The sequence below is a fragment of the Rattus norvegicus genome, chromosome 13 (genome assembly GCF_021556685.1).
Source record: "Rattus norvegicus strain SHRSP/BbbUtx chromosome 13, alternate assembly SHRSP_T2T, whole genome shotgun sequence".
Taxonomy (NCBI): Eukaryota; Metazoa; Chordata; class Mammalia; order Rodentia; family Muridae; genus Rattus; species Rattus norvegicus.
Window position 1 is genome coordinate 50,899,516 of NC_141546.1, and position 22,625 is coordinate 50,922,140.

A 22,625-nucleotide genomic window follows, 5' to 3' on the forward strand; every position below is an offset into this window, starting at 1 on the left:
GCAACTCATGAGCTGCGCCTCACTGCCAGGTGTTGACTGTGTCAAAAAGAAACATCCTGCTCAGGACAGGGAGATACCAGAAAGACAGATGCAGCTTCCTCTGTCCTCTGTGTCCTGCCCAGCAACAGACCTCTGGGTGATGTACGTCCATGTCAATGACTTTGCAATGGTTTGTCTTCTGAGGTACGTGGAGAGTGTGGTTCTTTCTAAGTACAGGAGAGCCACACTTCCTGTACCCTTTCACATCAATAGAAGTGGGAAACCTAGTATTGTACACTTGCCATTTCAAAGAATACTTATCACTTAAAAAAAAAATAACAGGGGGGTTGGGGATTTAGCTCAGTGGTAGAGCGCTTGCCTAGCAAGCGCAAGGCCCTGGGTTCGGTCCCCAGCTCCGGGAAAAAGCAAAAAGAAAAAAAAACAGAGCTTCCAGGGACTAAGCCACTACCTAAAGACTATACATGGACTGACCCTGGACTCTAACCTCATAGGTAGCAATGAATATCCTAGTAAGAGCACCAGTGGAAGGGGAAGCCCTGGGGCCTGCTAAGACTGAACCCCCAGTGAACTAGACTATGCGGGGAGGGTGGCAATGGGGGGAGGTTTGGGAGGGGAACACCCATAAGGAAGGGGAGGGGGGAGGGTGATGTTTGTCCGGAAACCGGGAAAGGGAATAACACTTGAAATGTATATAAGAAATACTCAAGTTAATAAAAAAAAATAAAAAAAGAAAAAAAAAAAAGAAAAAAAAATAGCAGGTCAAGATAAACCAAAGCAAGGTGTGCATGCCTTTCATCTGAGCACTTGGGAAGTGAGTTCAAGGCCAGCCTGGACTCCATAGGGAATTATAATACAGTCTAGAGTCTCATGGTGAGATCCTGTCCCCATAAAAACACCCCTTATCCCAATACACAAAGCAAAAACCCATGTAACAAGAGAATTTCTTCTTCAAACAGCAGGATGTCCTATTAAGGGGTCACCAGTTAAGGACGACCAATCTGAACCCCACTATTTAAATAATAGGTATCAGTTTTATTTTTTGTTGGGACACTCTGGGTTCTGAAGATCCTACTTGGGAGAAATAAATTCAGCTTCAACCAGCAGAACTGGAAACATCAGGGGATTAAGAGATTCACTGTGTAATTTGGCCTACGCATTTATACAATACTGGCTTTCTGAGAAAGAAAAGTTTTCTTTAAACAACAGCCAAAGCCTTTCCATCCATTTTATAATTTTTTAATACTCCCACAACCCTGCTCTTATTGTTTCTTAGAAAGAGACAACAGATGATTAATTATTGATTATTTGATGTGGATGAATGTTTTGTGTGCCTGTCTGTGGACCTGTGTATGCAGTGCTCACAGAGGCCAGAAGGGGGCGTCTGATGCCCGGAGACTGAAATTACAAGGTTTGTGGGTGCAAGGAACCAAACCCTTGCTTAACATTTACATGTCTGGTTTCCATTAGTAGAACCCAGAAAGCGCTGGCTTGAGGTTACAGAAATGGCGGTTCTTTAATATTTATAGTGTACATTTAATATTAACGTGCATATTTGGGTTTTGGTTGCCAAGTTGAAAAGTTCTGTTTTAGTGGGGCTTTGCTTGGGACGCTGTTTCCATTTGTCCCAGATAATACCCGACAATCCGTACACTTCTGTAGTGGAGGGCCCGGGAGAACTGGCATTATGGACGAAGAGCTATGCAGCCAGGGTTTCAGTAGTTTCTGAAGCTAAAATAAAAGCTGCCTTTTAAGACTTAGATGCACGTTTTACTTGTTATTATATCATTTCCCTTAGCTTATTAAAATTCTGCTCAGTATGACAGAGGTTGAAAATAAGAAAAAAAATTATCCAGAAAGCCAATACTTAGCTGGAATTATTTGGCTTGAAGAATTAAGATAGGGTCTTTGGGGTAGGGTGCTAAAAGAAGGGAAAAAAAAAAAAAAAGAAAACTGGTTACCTAACAAGCTCGTTAAATCCAAATACTTATCTTGGTTTTGGACACAACTTAAATTAATAATTCATTCATTTGCTCATGGATTTGTGTTTCTCTGTGAAAGACAGAAAATCTATAGCACCAATCTGTTTCGTATTTGTGTGATCATATAGCGGAGATCGAGCGGGGAAATTAGGGAGTTCCAGGAGCTTGTCGTCCGCCAAGGAAAGTGATCCTCCTCTATGATTTTAGAAGTGCAAATAGATTCCGCTAAGATGGTGATCATGATATATTTTATATCTGATAATGTCGTTTAAAAACCATGCTTTTTTACAGCTCAGTTTTCTCATCTTTAAAAACAAAACAACAAAAGTCCACTAAAGACTACAATACCTGAGTCAAAAGACAGCAGCCCTTCTCCCTGCAGTGCTGCCTGTATGAACAACCGTCTCCACTGGCTCACCCAGTTCTCTCCTAGGAAACCACAGCCTTAGAAAGCTGGTAAATCCACCTTCTTCCAGCCAGTAGCCCCCACGGAAGAGTGGAAGAGTGTTACTGAGCGTCTCTGACCCTTCCACTAGCCTTCCGTGAGAGGGAGGGAACAGGTCCCCCAGACGCTCACTCTGCTTAGGCTGCCACTGTGGAACCACAATCTCATAGGACCTCATGTTTAAAGATAAGACAACCCATACAGTCTTCCCAGGAGCTTCATGGGGGAATCGCTGACGATATGGTTTGCATGTGTAACCAAGAACACAATCTATTCCAGGCCAAATCTGAGTGCAAAGCCATAGTAGAAAGAGTGTGAGTGGGGGTTGGGGATTTAGCTCAGTGGTAGAGCGCTTGCCTAGCACGGTCCCCAGCTCCGGAAAAAAATTTTTTTCAATTGAAGTGGTCGAAAGTTTTGTGCTTACAATTCATTCACTAATTTTAATTCAGCAACCAGTATTTCACACCTCTTGGTGTTAGTACTATCTGATTGAATGCTTAAGACAAGTATTTCTTCTAACATTGGTTAATGACAAAGCTGGGCCTAGAGCCCTGACCCACTATATTCTAAGCTCCACTCTCTGTGTCCCATCTCTGTCTTGCTCTGTGTTACCAGTTTTTGGTGTTGAGTGGAGATGAATTGCACATCCTGTCACTTCTTGGTTGCAGAGTTAGACCCATAGACCTTCTGAAGCTCAAACTGCACCCCCTCCATGGGTAGAGGTGGGTACTTGAGTTCCGAAGAAGGGGGTCGGTCAGATTCCCTGGAGCTGGAGTCTCAGACAGTAGTGAGTAGTTTTGGGTACATTGCCTGCTGGTGATCAACTAGTTCTCAGATGCTTAGCCAGAGCAGCCAGAAGTCCCTACTGATGAGATTTTTCTGCCTTCAAGTAGTGGGCAACTGGGGCATACGTGGTGTCCTTTCCCTGGGAGTGAACCTTTCTCCTCGTTGGGTGGGGGTGAGCGAGGGCTAGTTACTGCACAGGCTGCCTGCAGGTTTCCCCTGCAGGGCTAGACACAGTCAGAAGAGGGTGCCTGGCCCAGACCTGACCCTTTCCCAACTGTGTCCAGGACAAGGGCAGTTGGGTATTTAAGACAGTATTAACATCAGAAACGTGGGGCCAGCCACAGACACTCTACACAAGCACACTGAAAGCACATACACACATGCACGGCGCCAGCACACACGGATGGCTCTGAAGGGCACGGAGGATCTGGGAGTCGCTTCTGGACATTGACGCTCAAAAGTAAAAAGAACGCTTGTGAGAGGAGAAAAGACCCGAGGTCAGTTCTTCAATAATTTACTAAAATATAACATTAATTCATGAACTTGACTAGATCATAGGATAGTGTTTATGTGGACACAAGTAAAGAAATGCTGACCTGTGCCTCCTATTTTTTTCCCTAATTGGGAAGAAAATTCAAATCTTATGTGACTAATTAAAGAAACCATAAGCAGAGCAGCCCTTGCTCGATGTGCATGTTTGGTCATGCTACGAACATACTTTCCCTTCTTCCTCTCTTCCCTTCTTTCTTTCTAAATTCACTCATTCACCATTGCTCAATTCTTTATATACTCACAATTTCTGCCTAAGAAATCTTTCAATGATCTCTGTTTAAAACGTGCTAAATACCTACTTTGTGTATATACATATACACAAATAAGTATCTGTATGTATGAATGCATGTATATATGTATGTAACTGGCAATGCCTCTGTCAGGGAGCCAGGTGGGTCAGTGGCACAGCTGCTGTCATTCTGGGTTTCCCCACCAGTGTTGACCCCACAGAGCTCAGAACAGCCAACCTGGAAAGTCCCTGCTGTCTGGAGCATCCTGCTCCTTTCCTGCTGGAGTCTGCTCCCTCTGACCTTGGGCACTGAACTGGCTGAAACCATAGCAAACACTCTCCTGGGGAGCTGGGGAAAAAGCGCTCCCTTTAACCCAGCTCAGGATCCATCCCTCAGGCTGTACTAAAAGCCTAGGTGCTGTCTAGGGGAAGTATGGGGCAGGCAGAGATTCACTGAGCATCTGAATGGTGCTCACACACCTCTCCAATTGTCTTTAGAATGAGCAGATTAAAAGCAGGTTTATTAAGCTGGGGGCTGGGGGGTGGGGTGGCTCAGAGATGGCATTTGGGCTCTTTAGTGTTCCCCAGCACATACACCAAGTGGCTCAAGGCTATCTGCTACTCTGATATATTCTTTTGGACTACACAGAAACTCATATGACATGCATACACACAAAGTATAAAAAAAGTTTAAGGTACTTAACAATAGTACCTTAATGAGGTACTAGAGTAGGCCAGCTGGAGCAGCAAGCTGCTATAGTCCTAAAGGGAAAAAGTAGGGGAGAGAGAGAGAGGGAGAAAGGGAGGGAGGGAGGGAGAGAGAGAGAGAGAACAAGAACACAAGCGCACACCCTTTGTGTTATAAGGTTACAGGTTCCAAGTCCATGTCTGGGAAGGGAAAATTTAACCTTGCTGATGTCACTATTGCTAACTAGCTTAGGTAATGAAGTGCTTCTTCCCAGAAGTGGGTGCAGAAGGAGGGGGTGGGGGGCATGTTGCTGGCTTCCCCAGATCTCTGTTAAAACCACCAAGGGCCAACACAAGGATCTCTCTGCACAATCCCTGCAGAACACCAAGCACTCAGTGCTAATCTATGGCACTGTCCCCAGGAGTTGGGAAGGCTATGAAAGAAAACAGGCTATCTGTGCAGTCCATTGCTGACACGATTCCTCTCACCCCCTCAAGACAAAACAGAGAGAAATCAAACCATTTGCTTAGACTCATCAATATTTCAAAATGGCCCCCTCGGGGAGATTGATCTGCTCCTCAAGGTCTAGGTTTGTTAATAGGTTTTATATCTTTGGATGCTGCTGAGATATTTCAAAAAGTATTTTATAGTTTTAAGATTCTCTCTCTCTCTCTCTCTCTCTCTCTCTCTCTCTCTCTCTCTCTCTCTCTCTCTCCTCTCTCGACAGGGTTTCTCTTTGTAGCCCAGGCTGGCCTCTAAACTCAGAGATCTGCCTGCCTCTGCCTCCCAAACCCTGGGATTAAAGGTGTGCACCATCGTCACCATAATTCTTAAAACACAGATTTGCTCTCTTGCTAAATATATGTAAATATATATAAAAGTCCTCAAGATGAAAATACACCGGGGTTTGAAATTGAGTGGTGACCATGGCTGATGACAGCTACTTCTGTGGACTGGTACTCTGTGGAAGTGATGTTTGGAGATGGGGTCTTTATAGGTTTTATGATTTCACATGGATCAGAACCAGGACTCCTTAGAATTGCTTTGCCAGTCTCTGGGAGTGTGGCCCAAATTAAGGCTGAAGTTCTGGAGAAGGCTAGGGCCTCTGACAGCCCCCAGAGGACCTGCCTTCAAGGAAATGTGTTTTAGTCTCTAGCCATGTGCTCTCTGGGAGTTCAATGTGATCCAAAGACAATCAACGCTTTTCTTTTGCAAACATGCATTCACAAAGAGAATGAAACTTTGCTTAAGACCTGGGTAACTTAGCTCAGTAGTTCTGAGGCCTGCCCAGTCCTTGCCTGGGTGTTGAGAACGTAATAGCCAATGGTCACTAACCTAGTACTGACCTCAGACAATCACAGAACAGAACGCACAGCGACTGAACTTTACACTCAACTTGGAATGCTTGTTTTCCTTGGATAAAAGGGTTAAATATCTGTCCATTCCCTTCATAGAATTCTATGCTTCCATTTAGAAGACACACACACACACGAATTCATGTGTGTGTGTATGTGTGTGTGTGTGTGTGTGTGTGTGTGTGTGTGTGCGCATGTGCCATATTTATAAAATCTGAATGCTTAGAATCCTCTAAGTTGATCTTTCTCATTCGATCTGGAAAGAACAGTAGTGCTCAAGCTTCTTCCATTGGTGAGTATCTAACAAGGTATGCTCTAGCAGACTGGGGCTCTTGACTTGATGTACGCAGTAATGAAAGCTAGCTATTGATTTTTCTGTAGCTGCTTGTAACTATTATAGTTGATACATCAATAGAAAAGGAAAGCACAATGTTTCACAGGAGGCAGAAAATCGCAGAATACATGGTGCTCTGACAGTAAATCACCGCATAATCCTAAGAATTGATAGATGGCTCCTGCTAACGTGAAACCCGGGGCTCTCTCTGAAAAGACCGTCCTATTATCGCCCAATACTTCCTACCAGACTGACTGTCCAGAATGGCACAAAAGGACTCGAGACAATGTTTCATCTGATAAAGCTTTTTCTCTTCCTTACTCAGGGCGGGTGGGGTGGGCTAGTGAGCAGTTCTGGGGCCATTTTCCCCATTTTCCGCTCTCAATTCCTAGAACTGAGATGGTGCAGACTAATTTCTCCAAGAAAGCTTTGAGGCTAATTTCTGAGAACGGTCAACAATGTTGAGAACAAGCAAGAAAAACAAACAACAGTTTGGTGCATCCCTGATGCTCAAGGGAGGTGGATAAAACAGATTCCGGAACAGAAAAGATGTATACGCTCAGCTTTTGTCTTCAAAAAAGGTACCAAGAACTACTGCAGCTCTTAATGGACCTGGGGGAAGTCTTGGGGCATGAGGAAGGCCTGTGTTTAAACTGGAGAGAGCTATGATCCTCTCCCCTACTGCCCACGCTCAACACTACCAAATCTTTGTGCCATTCACACACACAACAAACATCCAGACCTATGCGGTGGCTTTAGTGGTTAAGCCATCTCCCTTGCATCTTGTAACCAGCCCATTAATTACCAGAGCTCTGAGCGTTGCCTGAAGCTTCCCCATCACCTGTATTAATTATTTAACAAGGAGTCATATTTTTAAGTGGTGCTGATAACCATCTAAGATGCTCAACCGTGATGGCATGGAACATTAAATATGGATGGCGCTCACTGGAGTCTAAGAGTTGCTTGTCTCTACACCAGGTGGATGCCATAAAAAAGGAACAAGGATGGCCTGCCCATTAACTCCTCTACGGACGGCATGGATGTTTGTTCCTTCTAGCAGGCATCCACCAAGGGAGGCAGAAGAGGGTTGGGAGGTTTTCAAGCTTGCCTTGGTTGGTTTCGTCAACAGTCTCAAGACTGAATGGAAAAGGAGGTGGTGAGGAGGCAGGGGTGGGAGGAAGTGGGGGATGGGAAGGAAGAACAGAGGGTGACAATGTATTTTTCATACTTTGTTATGGCTTCTATTCAATTCCCATTCATTTAGCCACTTCCCCATTCACTCGCCATCTACAGGCTGTGTGAACTCCTCTACTGTGCACTCATCGTGGGCATTATGAACTTCAGACAAGTGACAGGCACAATGATAGGATAACTCTGATAGAGCAAATGCTACATGAAGCTCAATTGGGGGGGGGGGGCTGGCTTCAAGGAAATCAAGCAGATGTCTGTGAAGAAGTAACATGTGGGTCCTAAGCGATGGCCAGGAGCTCACAATGTGGAAATAAATGTATGCTGAAGCTCTATAGGGGCAGCTATTAGTACCGAAGAGCTCCAGGGTGTGGGTTCTTGACCTGTGACATGAGTAACCGTGCTATGGCTTTGCTGAGAGCTGCCAGGGTGCTGCAAGCGGGGCTCCCTTTCCTCCTCTACTTTGGGGTGTGTTAAGTGTGAGCAACACACAGATGTGACAACAGCTGTCGAGTGCTTTCTTTCAAGGAGCCATGATACAGTGTCTTTTCTGGGGTCATAAGCACAATAGAAAGAAGCTTCTTTTTAAATATTTTTTATATTATATATTTGTATCTATATTTCATCTAATATAAGAGTCCTACCACAGACAAAGGACCCCAGATGCAAATTCTAAAGACACAGCTCACCGCTGATCTTTGGGACAGCATAGGCAGGGGTGGGGAGGAAGCTCCTAGTATCCCACCCATGGCTGCAGCTGATCCTGTTCGTCCATAATCCCTCCTGAGAGGGCCACACAGCACTAGTGTAGCTAGAGACAAGGAGGAAAGGAAGACGTGAAGGAGAGGACGAAAGGATAGAAAATGCCCAGAGATCAATTGTCATAATTATTCACTGAGATATACAGAGGGAAGGCCATTCACAAATAGATGATGTTAACAACCTAGATGGTTTTGTTTGTTTTTGAGAAGTGTCCCACCATATAACCCAGGGTGACCAAGTGCTCAAAATCCTCCTGCTTCAGCCTTCTGAGCTGTGGCATCCCAGGGTCACCAGGGCCACTAGGCAGGACTTGTGGCTTTTAAAAAATGTCTCCCCTATCAGCTTGCAATTCTTCTATCACCCCAATTCAGAACCCCCCTCCCTCCCTTCTCCCTGGACATCTCCACTCATTCTCTACTCAACAGTTACACCCCCCCCCCCCTTTTTGGAGTTTCTTTTTGTTTGGACGAACATGACGATTAACTACTTAGTTACTGATTTTGTTTTTGTAGTGAATTTAATCCCTATTTAATTGCATGCTGGACACCTACTGAATATTCAATGGTCGTTTTGCTGACTTGTTCCTATGTCTTATAAGCTATTATAAAGCTTGTTTTAGAACAAGCAGTTCTCTTAGAATAATTTTTACAAAGATTTTATTGGTAATTATCTGTACATGTGTATCTGTCTGTCTGCCTGCCTGTCTGTCTGTCTGTGAGTGTGTGTGTGTAAACACAGGCACCTTGGAGGTCAGAGGCAGCAGGTGTATTGCTGGAGTTACAGACACCATGAGCTATGCTATGTGGGTTCTGGACAGAGCTCAGGCGCCCAACAGGCCTTAGAGCCTCTTCACCACTAAGCCATCTCTCTGGCTTCAAATTTGTCAAGGACTGAGAATATTGGGAGATTTGTTGAGATCCAACCCCATCTGGCCTGCTAGTCTAGAAACTAAGAACCCCAGAGACCTGAAGAATGACCAGGAAGAGTGGCCACCCTTGTGATTTGCACATGGTATCATCTGGAATTTATTTCCAACTTAATTTTATTTTATGTTTAATGACCACAAATAACCCTTTCTTGTTAGTCGAATAAACATGCCTTAGGTTGCCTGAAAAAAGACTAGAAGTAAAGAATGATGCCTGGTTGACTGGTACCCATGGATGCTTTTTGTGAAGGCTATTAAAAAAAAAAAATCACAGCTGGGGCTGGAGAGATGGCTCAGAGGTTAAGAGCACTGACTGCTCTTCCAGAGGTCCTGAGTTCAATTCCCAGCAACCACATGGTGGCTCACAACTATCTGTAATGGGATCCGATGCCCACTTCTGATCTGTGTCTGAAGACAGCTACAGTGGACTCATATACATAATTAAAGAATTCATTTAAAAAAAAATCACAGCTGTTATCTCAGTGAAAAACAGCCCTGTAACTACCTCCTTAGCCAGACTCCTACAGCAGTCACAGCTAAGGAACGGGAGCTGCAGGCTCTGATGTCATTCTGTTTGGAGTGTTAAGGACACGTCAGTTGCCTTAGGAGGATCTTTAGAAACCAATGCAAAACATAAAGATGGGTCATTGGCTGTGGGTGTAGCACAGTGACTGTTATGCTTTACCTGGTATGCACAAGGCCCTTGCCTGGACTCAGTGTGCTTGTGTATGTAAATGCTAAAATTGTATGACTCTTAGCTAACGCTTAGTAAATTTGTTAATATTTAATTATCTGGTATCTTGCATGTAGTGATCTTTCATATTTAGTTGTTGTTGTGCATACACATGATGTGGAAGTCAGAGGACAATTTTTTTCACCATCCTGTGTCCCGGGGTTTGAACTCATGTTATTAGGCTTGGCAGCAAGCCTCCTTACCGGCTGAGCCAGCTCAGATACCAACCATTTTTTATAAGTAGACATTTTGAAAACCAAAGTTATATTTGGCAATGAATCTCTGGTAACTACAGATAATTTAATGTAGTTTACTTGGTATAATTATCCTATAAAGCTATCTCTTGTGAAGCTTAAGCCTCTTGGGTGCCTGTGCCTAAATGTTTGAAAGCAAGTAAGATGTCTACCTCTGTGGCAGTCTGAGACCTGCCTGAGAACATGAATGGTACGGGATTTCTAGAAGACAGAACAGAAACCAACTCCAGGGTTTAAAGACTTGGCAGAAGTTCCTCAGATTGCTGGGTTGGTTAGGGTTGGTGTGCTTTTAATCACCTACAAATCCAGGTGCATGGGGAGTCTAAGCCTGTCTTTCAAAGGTATCTCCATTCAGATGCACATACCCCAAACAGACACACACATTAAAAAAACATATGTAGAACTATCATTCAATAATAGTAAGAGCCTACCACAAAAAAGCATTAAAATGATCAGAATGATGGTAGTGAATAGAACTCGACACTTGACAAAATATATTGTATTACACAAGCCAAAAACTTCCAAAAATTAACTAAATATCACGCTACAAAAGGAGTCTCCCTGACATGTGGCCTGTGATTTACATTCCAGAAAAGAAAGCATGGCCAAACTGGTATTTGCTTAGAAATTAAAAGCCCACTGCTTGAGAAACTGTGGATTTTTAAACGCCCCAAAGAGCAGAATAGAGACATAAAATATTTGTAGGCAAATATAGTCCCACAAAAGAGGGCCACTTGGGTTATGAGCCACACAGGCTCTGGCATAGACTCTTGTGTGAGTGGCGCCCCCTACAGGTTCTGAAGAGTGACACACATGACTTCCTGAACACCATGGTCTCTGCAGATACAATTATGGTTGTGCCAAGAAGCAACTTTCAGGCTAGAGAGACGGCTCAGTGGTTAAGAGCATTAACTGCTCTTCCAGAGGTTCTGAGTTCAATTCCCAGCAACCACATGGTGGCTCACAACCATCTGTAATGAGATCCGATGCCCTCTTCTGGTGTGTCTGAGAGAGCAATAATGTACTTAAATATGATAAATAAATCTTTAAAAAAAAAGAAGCAACTTTCAAGACCCGATTCCTTGCATAAAAGAATAATAGATCAAGAGAATTTCAACTAAAGAATTTACCTAAAATGAGAACAAGTTAGTAAAAAAGGGGACTCTATTGAAATAGAAAGAAAAAAAAAAGGAAGGCTGCTTATCTTCAAAGACAACAATGTATTTCTTCAAAAGCAACAATGTATTTTCTTCTTTACCTTCTAGATAAACAAAACTGTTCATACTAATTCCTGAGGTTTGGGAATTATTCTTGTAAGAGGTAGAGCTATATTCACAGCTCCAAAATAGCATTACATAACCAACAACATAATATAAGTAATATGGGAAAAGACAAATATGTATTCATGTTTGTCTTCATTTTTGAACTGTTATAAAGTCCACATTAAACTACAGAAAAGTCATTTCAGATAATAAGGGAATCAGGTACACGTTTTTTTTCGCTTAAAAATATTCAGTGTGTGATGAATATTAACTAATGAGAAGGTGACAAGGAAAGCCATTGCCCTGTAACAAACTATAGGAAGTTGCTAGAATAGCGTAACCAACAGACCACACAGCTTCCCCAAAGGCTGTCAGCGAACTCCCACCCACTGAAAAGAAACCATGTTCATGAATGACAGGATTTCATTTCGGAGAAGTAAATCACGTTCCCAAAAATCAATTCCTAAACGCAACTAAATTCCCACTAAAAACTCACCTTAATTGTCTGGGGAGTAACGACCCAAACATACAGTTTATATGGAACAATGAAGACCACTTTTGAAATGCGACCGATAAACCAGTTTTTAACATTGAGCCTAAGGAGCTGGGCACATGGTGCACACTTTTAATCACAGTACAGAGGAAGCAGAGCCAGATAGGTCTCTGTAAGCTTGAGTCCAACCATAGTAAGTTCTAGGACTGCTAAAGATAAATAGAAATCTTCTTAAGAAGGACTAAAACACACTGAAATTTACTTTGAAATAACCAAAATGGTCGATGGCATAAGAAAAATTGAGAAAGAGACCTATGTACACACACACACACACACACACACACACACACACACACACACACACACAAAATTTTGAATATATAAAAGACACAACTTTTAAAAACAAGAAAGTAGTAAGTAGTATTGGGACAATTAGCTACCTATAAGAAAAATAAAATCTCATGTACTACACACTCACACAGAGAGACAGAGACAGAGAGAGAGAGAGAGAGAGAGAGAGAGAGAGAGAGAGGGAGAAAGAGAAAGTCTGAGCATTGTAATGGTCTAAATATGAAACATACATCTTCATTTTGACTATAGTGTTCCTATCTTTCAAAAGTAAAATATAGAAAATCCACTCCAAATGACTGGTAAACGCGCTTTTACTTAAAAAATACTTAGCTATGTGTTTATTAACTAATTGGAAGATATCATGGGGAAGGATGGTATGATAAACAAATATCACACACACACACACACACACACACACACACACACACACACACACACTTTAAAGGTTGAGAAGGACTTCCTAACAAAAAAACAAACAGCAAGAATCACACAGGAAAATGATTCATCCATCCCTGTATCCTTAGAAGAGGGGAGGGCCCTGGGATGAGTAAAGAAAGCATTTCCCACAAATCAAAACAACCCTGAGATTTCACCTCACACCAGTGAGAATGGCTAAGATCAAAAACTACAGCAACAGCACATGCTGGCGAGGATGTGGAGAAAGAGGAACACTCCTCCATTGTTGGTGGGATTGCAGACTGGTACAACCACTCTGGAAATGAGTTTGGAGATTCCTCAGAAAATAGGACATTGCACTACCTGAGGACCCAGCTATACCTCTCTTGGGCATGTACCCAAAAGATGCTCTAACATACAACAAAGACACGTGCTCCACTATGTTCATTTATTTATAATAGCCAGAAGCTGGAAAGAACCCAGATGCCCTTCAACAGAGGAATGGATACAGAAAATGTGGTACATCTACACAATGGAATATTACTCAGCTATCAAAAACAATGACTTTATGAAATTCATAGGCAAATGGATGGAACTGGAAAATATCATCCTGAGTGAGGTAACCCAATCACAGAAAAACACACATGGTATGCACTCATTGATAAGTGGATATTAGCCCAAATGCTTGAATTACCCTAGATGCACAGAACACATGAAACTCAAGAGGGATGACCAAAATGCAAATGCTTCACTCCTTCTTTAAAAGGGGAACAAGAATACCCTTGTCAGGCAATAGGGAGGCAAAGTTTAGAACAGAGGCTGAAGGAACACCCATTCAGAGCCTGCCCCACATGTGGCCCATACATATACAGCCACCAAAGTAGACAAGATGGATGAAGCAAAGAAGTGCAGGCCATCAGGAGCCGGATGTAGATCTCTCCTGAGAGACACAGCCAGAATATGGCAAATACAGAGGTGAATGCTAGTCACAAACCACTGAACTGAGAACAGGTCCCCCGTTGAAGCAATCAGAAAGGACTGAAAGAGCTGAAGGGGCTTGGGACCCCATATGAACAACAATGCCAACCAACCAGAGCTTCCAGGGACTAAGCCACTACCTAAAGACTATACATGGACTGACCCTGGACTCTGACCTCATAGGTAGCAATGAATAGCCTAGTAAGAGCACCAGTGGAAGGGGAGGCCCTTGGTCCTGCCAAGACTGAACCCCCAGTGAAAGTGATTGTTGGGGGGAGGGCAGTAATTGGGGGAGGGTGGGGAGGGGAACACCACTATAGGAGGGGGGGATTTAGGGCGAGGTTGGCCTGGAAACCGGGAAAGGGAATAACAATTGAAACGTAAATAAGAAAAGCCCAATTTAATAAAGATGGAGGAAAAAAAAAAAGCATTTCCCAATGGGCTAATGACATGAGCAGACAGTTCAGAAGACGGGCAGAAAGACGTTCAAAGTCATTTTATAGTCACAAGTACAAATTCTGAATGACAGCTCACACTAATAAACCATAATAAATAAGATTGTTGGTTTTGACATGAGGTAACAGGAGCTTATTTACTCTGGTACAGCCAACTTGAATGAAATGAAAATAACTGCCCAATAATATATTGGAGAGATATGGAGAGAAATGGTTCCTGGAGAAAGAATCGCCAGATTATGGCACTCGTCAGATAATGGAATAACAAACATGGCAGTAGTGGTGGCCTAGGTTTTCCCCAAATTCCAAAGATTCTCAAATCAGACAGAACTCTGGAAAATGCACCACGGTGTTTTTAAATGCTAAATGCAGTCTTCTTTTGTAAGAGAAGAATAAGCTGCAGCAGCTAGCTACCTCATTGAGAGAGGAATTTCCTTGAAGTTATAATTAGAAACGATACTGTTACAGTACCCAGGGGCCCAGGCCCGCTGATCCGCACTGCCCTGGCCTGGTGCCAGCACATGTGGCTAGTCCATTTACCTCAGAATTCTTTGTGGCCAACAACAACAGCTTATTTTCTCTTCGTTTTAGGAGAAATCGCTAATTACTAAAACTCTTTCCGGTCTTTCTTTTATTTTCCGGTTCTTCAAGTTTTTGATCAAGAGCAACCCAGACTGTGACCACTGACCCTTCTGCTCATAACTATTTGTCAAGATGGGACCAGAGGCAGGTGACCAGCATAAAACATCCTGCATCTACAGTACTTCTCTGACTTTGCGGTGATCAAACTGGCAAGCCTTCCCTAGACTGGGACACAGAGAACAAGGAAGTCTGAAAGCTGCCAGGTGGGCTGCAGCAGAGTAAGGGTAAAGGCAAGGAACTGGCCATTTAACATTTAACATTTTACTCAGCTTCCGCTTTCAAGCAGGGTCTAGAAAGATTTCCTCCAGGTTCCTGACTGGTCTACTTTAGAATGAATTACCATTGTCTTGACAAGCGTTGAGATGACCCTTATGGTTTCCTTAATCGATTAACCAGAAAACCAGTGGGGAGATCTGCAGAAATCTGGCCTTTGGTGTCTTAATGTGTGCACAACTCAGTTCTGCTACTTACTACGTGGGTGATTTTTATGTTGGGTGGCCTTCCCTGCTCTCAGGGGAAAGATGGCATTAAAAATATCGCATGAAACACAGCTTAACTTGCGGTGCTGCTCAGAAACAATGAGTGCAAACTTCACTGTCCACAGTTGATGGTAAGTAAGATGGCCAATCGCAAATGAACTGGCCAACTAAGCCACCATTGCTTTCTAATATGAGGGGCATCACCAGGAATGATGCTGGGTGCTCAAATACAGAGTGAAGTCCAAGCTGGCACTCCGGCTGTGGGGCACACGAAACAACTACAATAGAAAATGATAAGTGGAACGCTGTCAAAGAAGCAACACAAAATCCGACGGAGAAATGAATGAAGGATGAAGCTTACACCCACAGCAGAGGTTACAGAGCCTACAGCAGAGGTTCTGGTGTCTGACGTTTGATAACTAAGGAAGCTGTCACTCAGGATGAACCACGGTGTCACTCACAGGAAAGATGATCAGCCCCACCTCCCTGTACCCCGGGTGCTTGGCTTCTAGACAGTAGGACCAAGATCTCAGATTTTGAAGTTCGTCTCTTTGACAATAAAGGTATCTTAAAACATGCACAAGTTTGCTTGTTTATGTGTTGATCTAATGATTAGCAGGGTGTCATGCAGACCAGGCTGGGATTGTGGTGAGACAACACTATGTCTGGCTCACAAGTTCACATGGTACCCTCTACTCTTCACTTTGCCTCTCTCTGCATGGCACCTTGAATCTGATACGGATATGAAGGAAGCATTTAACGTTATGCTTGAAAGCTCTTGCACACAGTGCCACTGGGAAAGAGGGCATGCTGTTTTAGGGTTTCCTTAACTTTTGTTCGAGAAAAAAAGCTAAGTTTTCTAACAGGCTTTGTTTCCCTTAAAAAGGACAGACTCTATAGGACTTAATAGCTTGGGCTTCCTATATGAAACCTTCATACTTTATGTGTTTGAGACCAGTAATTTCCATTTAACTGGTCTTAGAGGCTATGCACCAGCAGATCTAAAAAACTGTGGCCCTTTTAAGCAGCTCAAGAGATCTAAAGGACATTGACATTTGTGGAAAATAGAAGAGCCACACTGAAGAATTGCAGGTCCTAGCATTCTCCGAGGAGCAGGTGTGGGGTCAGGATGCTTTTCTGCTGGCGGTCCATCATGGAGGACCTGCACTACAGTGAGAACTTTGTTGGACCTTGGTTCGCTTTGAGGGAGTATGGTAGATGGATTAAGAAAATGGCTGGAGCTGGCATCTTCTGACAAATTTAAGAATATAAAAGTGAGAATAGGGGCTGGAGAGATGGCTCAGCAGTTAAGAGCGCTCATTGGTTACTCTTCCAGAGGACCAGTGTTCAAATCCCAGCACCCACATGGCAGTTCACTCCTGTCTTTAACTCCAGTTCCAGGGCCTTAGACACATCTCACACAGACATGCACGCAGGCAAAACACCAATAAAGCCTTCAATTAGTGCATAGAAGTGGTTAAAAATGGGGGCGTGCAAGTGAGTTTTAAAAGACCAATTACGTTAGTACGAGAGAGACTTTTACCCCTTTTATCTGTGTACAGAAGGTTATTTCTAGCAAGGCTTTTCATGGTAAGCAGCCTTTCCATGCAGACTATTCGCTAACCGGAACACAGATGAATTTAGAAATAATCCAGACTTATTGACAAAATTTCCAGACATCTTGCTAAGTTCTTCATAAATGGTATTTAAACTTCATGATGCTTTACTGTTCCGAATTTACAGATATGGAACACTGACATAGCTCCCCAATATACACCAGAGAAAGAGCCTAATTTCAAGCATGCAGATCTTACCACCAGGCCACACCATCCTCCTAGTGAGAAGGATCCTCCCTTTCCAAGTGCCTCCTTTGTGGCCAAATCACAAAGCTTTCCCACATGTGGTAGAGGGTGATGACAGCAGGTGTGCAGTCAAGAACCCAGCCTGGACATTAGCCTCTTGGATGTGGGGCTTTGGACACAGCATATAAAATAACTTAAATGTTATGTGATAGGCAAAGCTCAACGTTAAATGTCAAGGACACTTCCTAAACAGCTAGGTGGCTGCAGAGGCTGGAGGGAACAGACGATTATATAACAATGTATATGTATTTCACCTCTACTCTCAAACTGATTTGATTTTTTTGATGTTATGTGTACCTCACTAAAAGTTTAAAATGGAACTAAGCCTAGGGGGTTGTGGGTCAGACAGTGTGAGGCTCTCACCTCTCAGAGACTGGGTAGTACGTGGGAGAGGGGGCTTCTAGTGAGTTCTCTGAAAAGCAACTGTCCTTGTCTGTAATGGAGTCATGCCAAAGCCAGTAACGTGTCTCCAAAAGCAGTTATACAGGTTTCTCACTCAAACTCCTCGTGTAGAGAAAGGAAGATCAGATTCTGAGACACGGGACCTTGTCTTGAAAGAAAAAGAAAGATAACTTCCAAAAAGGTTAAATCAAAATTAAAAGCCTGTGTGCATATAAACCACAGGGGGAAAGATGGAAAGATAAACTTAAAATACAGGTATTTCTGATAAGAGCCTAAGAATTATTTCTCTTAGGATAAATATCAGAAAGAAAGGGTTATTTCAGACAAGCTATCACTGCTTCTACACGCAAAATGGACACACGGCGGAACTGCAGTCATTCATACTTGGTTAGGCGGAATTGCCCCAATCTGAGCTCAACACTGGATCACATAGAAAACACACGCTTCCTCATGGTTTCAGCCAAGCCAGGGCAATGCAAGTGCAGATGAACACAGGAGAACTGACTGATGTCTTACAAACACAGACTACACAGAACCCACAGCTGGGTTCGACTGTAACAAACAATAATTCTGTAGCATGTACGGTGCTAGGACACGCATTGTCTCCTCAGAAGGCTTACCCATCACAATGATGGCATTTTTAGCTAGATAGCCAGAAAGCCCTGGGATATGACTATCTTCCACTTAGAGAATAAAATGTAACCTGGGTTCTACACAAGAGCAGCATTTCCCTAAATGCTCAAGTCCACTCTGTGCACCTTTCCTATGGTGGCATTCACTGCCAATCCTCACTCTACATGGATTCAGGTCCGATAACCCGTCAGCCTCAGCTTCCTTGTCCTGATATGACTGGGCAGGATCACAGGTTTGTCATGTTAGAGGTCCTAAGCTGACCTTCTAGAAGTCCACCTTTCTAGAGCCAGGGCAGATGTGCAAAATCTGGGTGGCTCAGAGGTTGGTTTGGTGAACTTCTGAGGGTGGCTGCTTCTTAGTTTTCTCAACATGATAGTTGACAAAGACCATGTCACTAACAGAGGGTGACTGGACATATGGTGTGTGGTGGGGTGGAGCATGCCTTGGTTCAGAAGGAAAGGTGACCAGAAAGTGACAGAGGAGAGTGAGCAGAGCTAATAACACAGGTGTGGACTTTGAATTATTTGCTTGGTCTATCACACTTCATTTGGAAGGGTGTCCCCAAGATCTGAAGAGTATGTCTGGATCATGTCTTTCTGCTGTCTCTAGAAAGGCCACAGCCTGCCACTCTGTGGTTGTTTAGTCTATTATGTGGATTTCAATGTTCAAAATAATGAAATGTCTTACTGTCCTAATTCGTCTTGGCATCCTGGGTTGTATGGGTCTGTTTGGAACTTAACCCTCTTACCTAGACACTGTCAGGAAGGACACAAATTTGGACTCCTCTATCAGTAAAGCAAGGGGATTCTTGAATAAATGACTCATAGGTGAGCCACTGGTTTGCCCCATTCTAGACCCAAGGGACTTGGGTCCAGAGCTCACTGTTGTGTTGTTCTGGTATGGCCCCGATGCCCACTAGCCACTTCCTGTGGGGGGTATGAACAGCGCAGCTGGCGTGACGAAGCAGGGAGAGGTGACAGCTGAGCAAAGTGCCTTCTCTCTCTATTTGTCGAGCTAGTCTCAACTGCTGTGCCAAGTCTCTGGTAAAAAAAAAAAAATTGTCTTGCTAAACAGCAGTAGTTAGCAAAGTGACAGTATTACATTAGCAACGGGACATATAAATAGGTTAGGCATAATCTACTCAGAAATATGCTGAAATGAATGCTATTTGGGCAATTATATTCTTGGGCCAACAGATAACAAACGATAATCACTTCTCCAGTGGTGGTAAATTCATATTGATTAACTTCAAACTCCAAAAGAACTCCAAAATGAATTATATCTGGTCATGGCTAAACTGCTTTGCTCACTGAGCAGGGGGGAGGGGGGGACCAAACACACAAACAAGAAAATCGCGCACACACAACACCTATTATACTGCATTTAATTAAGGCAGGCATCAGCTTTATGTGCCATTATTTGCCTCTGCCAAATCTCCATGGTATAAATATTGAACCGCGGCATCTCCTGAATGCTAATCAATCCGTTCTGAATTTCAAATGATTACATAAATTTTGGGAAGTGCTTATTTGCTGGCCTTCTCCTCAGCTGCAGACACCTCAGCAGGCGGACGGTATGAAGATATGCACAGCCATTTGACAAGTGTCTAGTGAGTGTTTGACTAAATGAGAATATCACAGACGAAAAGGGTGAAGGCTGAGTCTGCATGCTAATTTACAGGGGACCTTGGGACATTTCCTTGGATTCTTTCTGAGCAACAACAATTTAAGCAATGCGTGCGGGGAGAGATGTGAGATGAATAGACAGTATCCCTGGACTTGGTAGGCTGGGCATCAATGGACTGTGTGGTAGGATTTAGAGAAGGCCTTGATCTAGCAAACACCAGGCCAGCCTTAGGGAGGGCAGCAACCTACTGTAGAATGAATGGCAAGATTAAAAAACCTGTTAACACGTTTCACGAAACATGCAGCTTATCTCGATACTCAGCCGCAATCTGCCTAACTAACTAGTCATCTTCCTAGAGTTTTCAGTCCATTTCAAAATGGGAGTATGTGTGTGTGAATCAGTTCTCTCTTCCCACCACATGGGTCCTGGGGAAAACAGAGATTAATCAATGGGGTCAAATTCCTCAGTGGGGTTTGGAAACTGCTTTTCATCACCTGGTTTTAGTGTTGCAAAAAAAGCAAAGTGGGGAGGATTTTGTTCTTTCTTTTGTTTCTGTTGTTCTCCCTACGTATGATGGGGACACTTAGCTTCATGACAACAGAGAAACGAACCATCCCAAACCCAACAATGTGGGACTGCTTCCGGAGAGGTTTACAAGAGAAGTAAGTCTACCCTTTCTTTCTGTAACCCCTGAGTACTTCATGTGTCAAAGACACGAGGAATCTGTCCCCAATGCTAAGAGAGGGAGAACCAAGACCCTACTGTGGACCCTACACATCTCTCCTGGGTCCTTACCACACAGGAAGAGCAGGCATGAGCTGGTCCTGAGCACAGCCCAAGACAGAACAAGGCTTCCCCTCCCAACCAGACAAGCCATGACTGGCCAGTCACCAGACACCCTGCCAAGCTCTTTCCTCTCTGCAGGAGAAAACCCCTCCTCCAGATTTAGACTGTGTTGCTGATATCTGGAATTGAATTTGCACATGGAATTACAGTTGAGGCCACCACTGTGTACCTGACATTGCCCAAGAGGAGCCCTAGCCCTGTGGGTGGTGAAGTCATCCTTATCACACAAGAGCTGTGGCCAGCCTTGGAAGTATTCACAAATAAGTTTCCCTTCTGGTGCTAAAGAGGAGTCCCAGCTTAAACGCAAGTACCGCAGGCAAGCAGAAAGGAGTTCCAATTGATGGGCCATGGTTTCTTGTGTGTAAAATGACAGGGACCTTTTAAACCACATTTAATGGTTACTGGTTTCCTCTTCTCTAAGTCCCTGCTGTGTCTGATTGAGATAAGAGATTAATAGTTAATAATTAATAGTGAAATGTGCATCCCGCAGCAGTGACACACACACACACTCCTGTCTAGGAAGGTTGTACATCCCTGACTGGCTTGGGCTCAAGAGGCCAGCATCCAGTTGCTGCTGTGATTTACTACCTACGGGGAGAATCCTCACTCTCATGGTGCCCTTCAGTGGGCCCTGCTATCAAGGATACACATTGCGTTGAGACAGAGGGAAAAGTGAGCCAAGCACAAGGTCTTTATCAAAGCAGAAGCATCCGTGGCTGAAGCTCAAACAAGGAACAGAACCCATACACATCAGACACTGAAGTCTATTTGGAAACTAACCAAAGGCTAAATAGATCATACTCACCAGACAGTAAACACGTGTGATTGTATTTACTAATACAAAGTCAACAGCAGGTTGCATGAGCACTCAAGTCAGAATCCATAGATTTAGCCACCTCCTTCTTTTTCCCAAAGGGCTTCATCCATCTGAACCTTAGGGGTGTGTGCATGCGTAAGTAAAACCAGGGTAGGAGGGTAAGTGAGCCCTGGCTGTCCTAGAAGTCACTGCATAGACCAGGTAGGCCTTAAACTCAGTGATCCACCTGCTTCTGCCTTCCAAGGCCTGAGATTAAAGGTGTGCTCCACCATGCTGGGGCAACATGTCTTCCTTAGGGTCTCACTGGAAATTAAACTTAGGATTTCATGAACGCTGGGTAAGTCATGTACCATGAAGCATCTTTCCCAACACTTTGGTTTTTTTTTTTTTTTTTTAAGTATTATTGCTGTTGCTATTTGAAATACAGTTTTGTGAATCCCAAGCTGAATCCAGACGGAATTCACGATGCAGTTCTGGATGGCCTTGAACTTCTGATTCTCCTACCTCTAATTTCATAGCACTGGGATTATAAACACGTCACCATGCCCAGTTAATGCTGTGCTGGGGCTCAAATACATAGCATCCAGCTCACATTTCTGGCCCTTAAAAAGGATTTCCTTTTTTTTTTTTTAAACATTTATTTATTTATTATGTATACATCATACAGCTTTCTGCCTGCATGTATGCACCTGCAGGCCAGAAGAGGGCACCAGACCTGATTATAGATGGTTGTGAGCCACCATGTGGTTGCTGGGAATTGAACTCAGGACCTCTGGAAGAGCAGACAGTGCTCTTAACCTCTGAGCCATCTCTCCAGCCCCCAAGGATTTCCTTTTTAATTGAGACAGATTCTCATTAACTTGCGCAGGCTGGTTTAGAGCTTAATTTACAGGTCAGGAACACCATGAACTTGAGCCTAAGTAGCTGGCTGGCCTTATGAGCTTGCTGACATACCTGACTTACTTCAGGATTTTTATAACTAGTTATGAGCAGAAGCAGAGAACGACCATTAAATCGGTTTCCTTGAAACAATCATCTGGGCAGTGGTGATTCATACCTTAGTCCCAGCACTCAGGAGGCAGAGGCAGATGGATCTCTGAGTTCAAGGCCCCAGCCTGGTCTGCAGAGTGAGTTCCAGGACAGCCAAGGTTCC

General features: G+C 43.6%; 1 protein-coding gene and 1 long non-coding RNA gene across 4 annotated transcripts in view; one reads left to right on the forward strand and one right to left on the reverse strand.

Moving 5' to 3' along the window:
- LOC102547822 (uncharacterized) overlaps positions 1–15,864 on the forward strand; it is a 92,465-nt gene extending 76,601 nt beyond the window's left edge. Inside the window, exon 5 of the long non-coding RNA XR_015635979.1 lies at positions 14,817–15,864. This is a non-coding gene — a long non-coding RNA (uncharacterized LOC102547822). The remainder of the gene's footprint in view (positions 1–14,816) is intronic.
- Positions 1–22,625, reverse strand: part of Nr5a2 (nuclear receptor subfamily 5, group A, member 2) — a 119,870-nt gene that overhangs the window by 13,011 nt on the left and 84,234 nt on the right.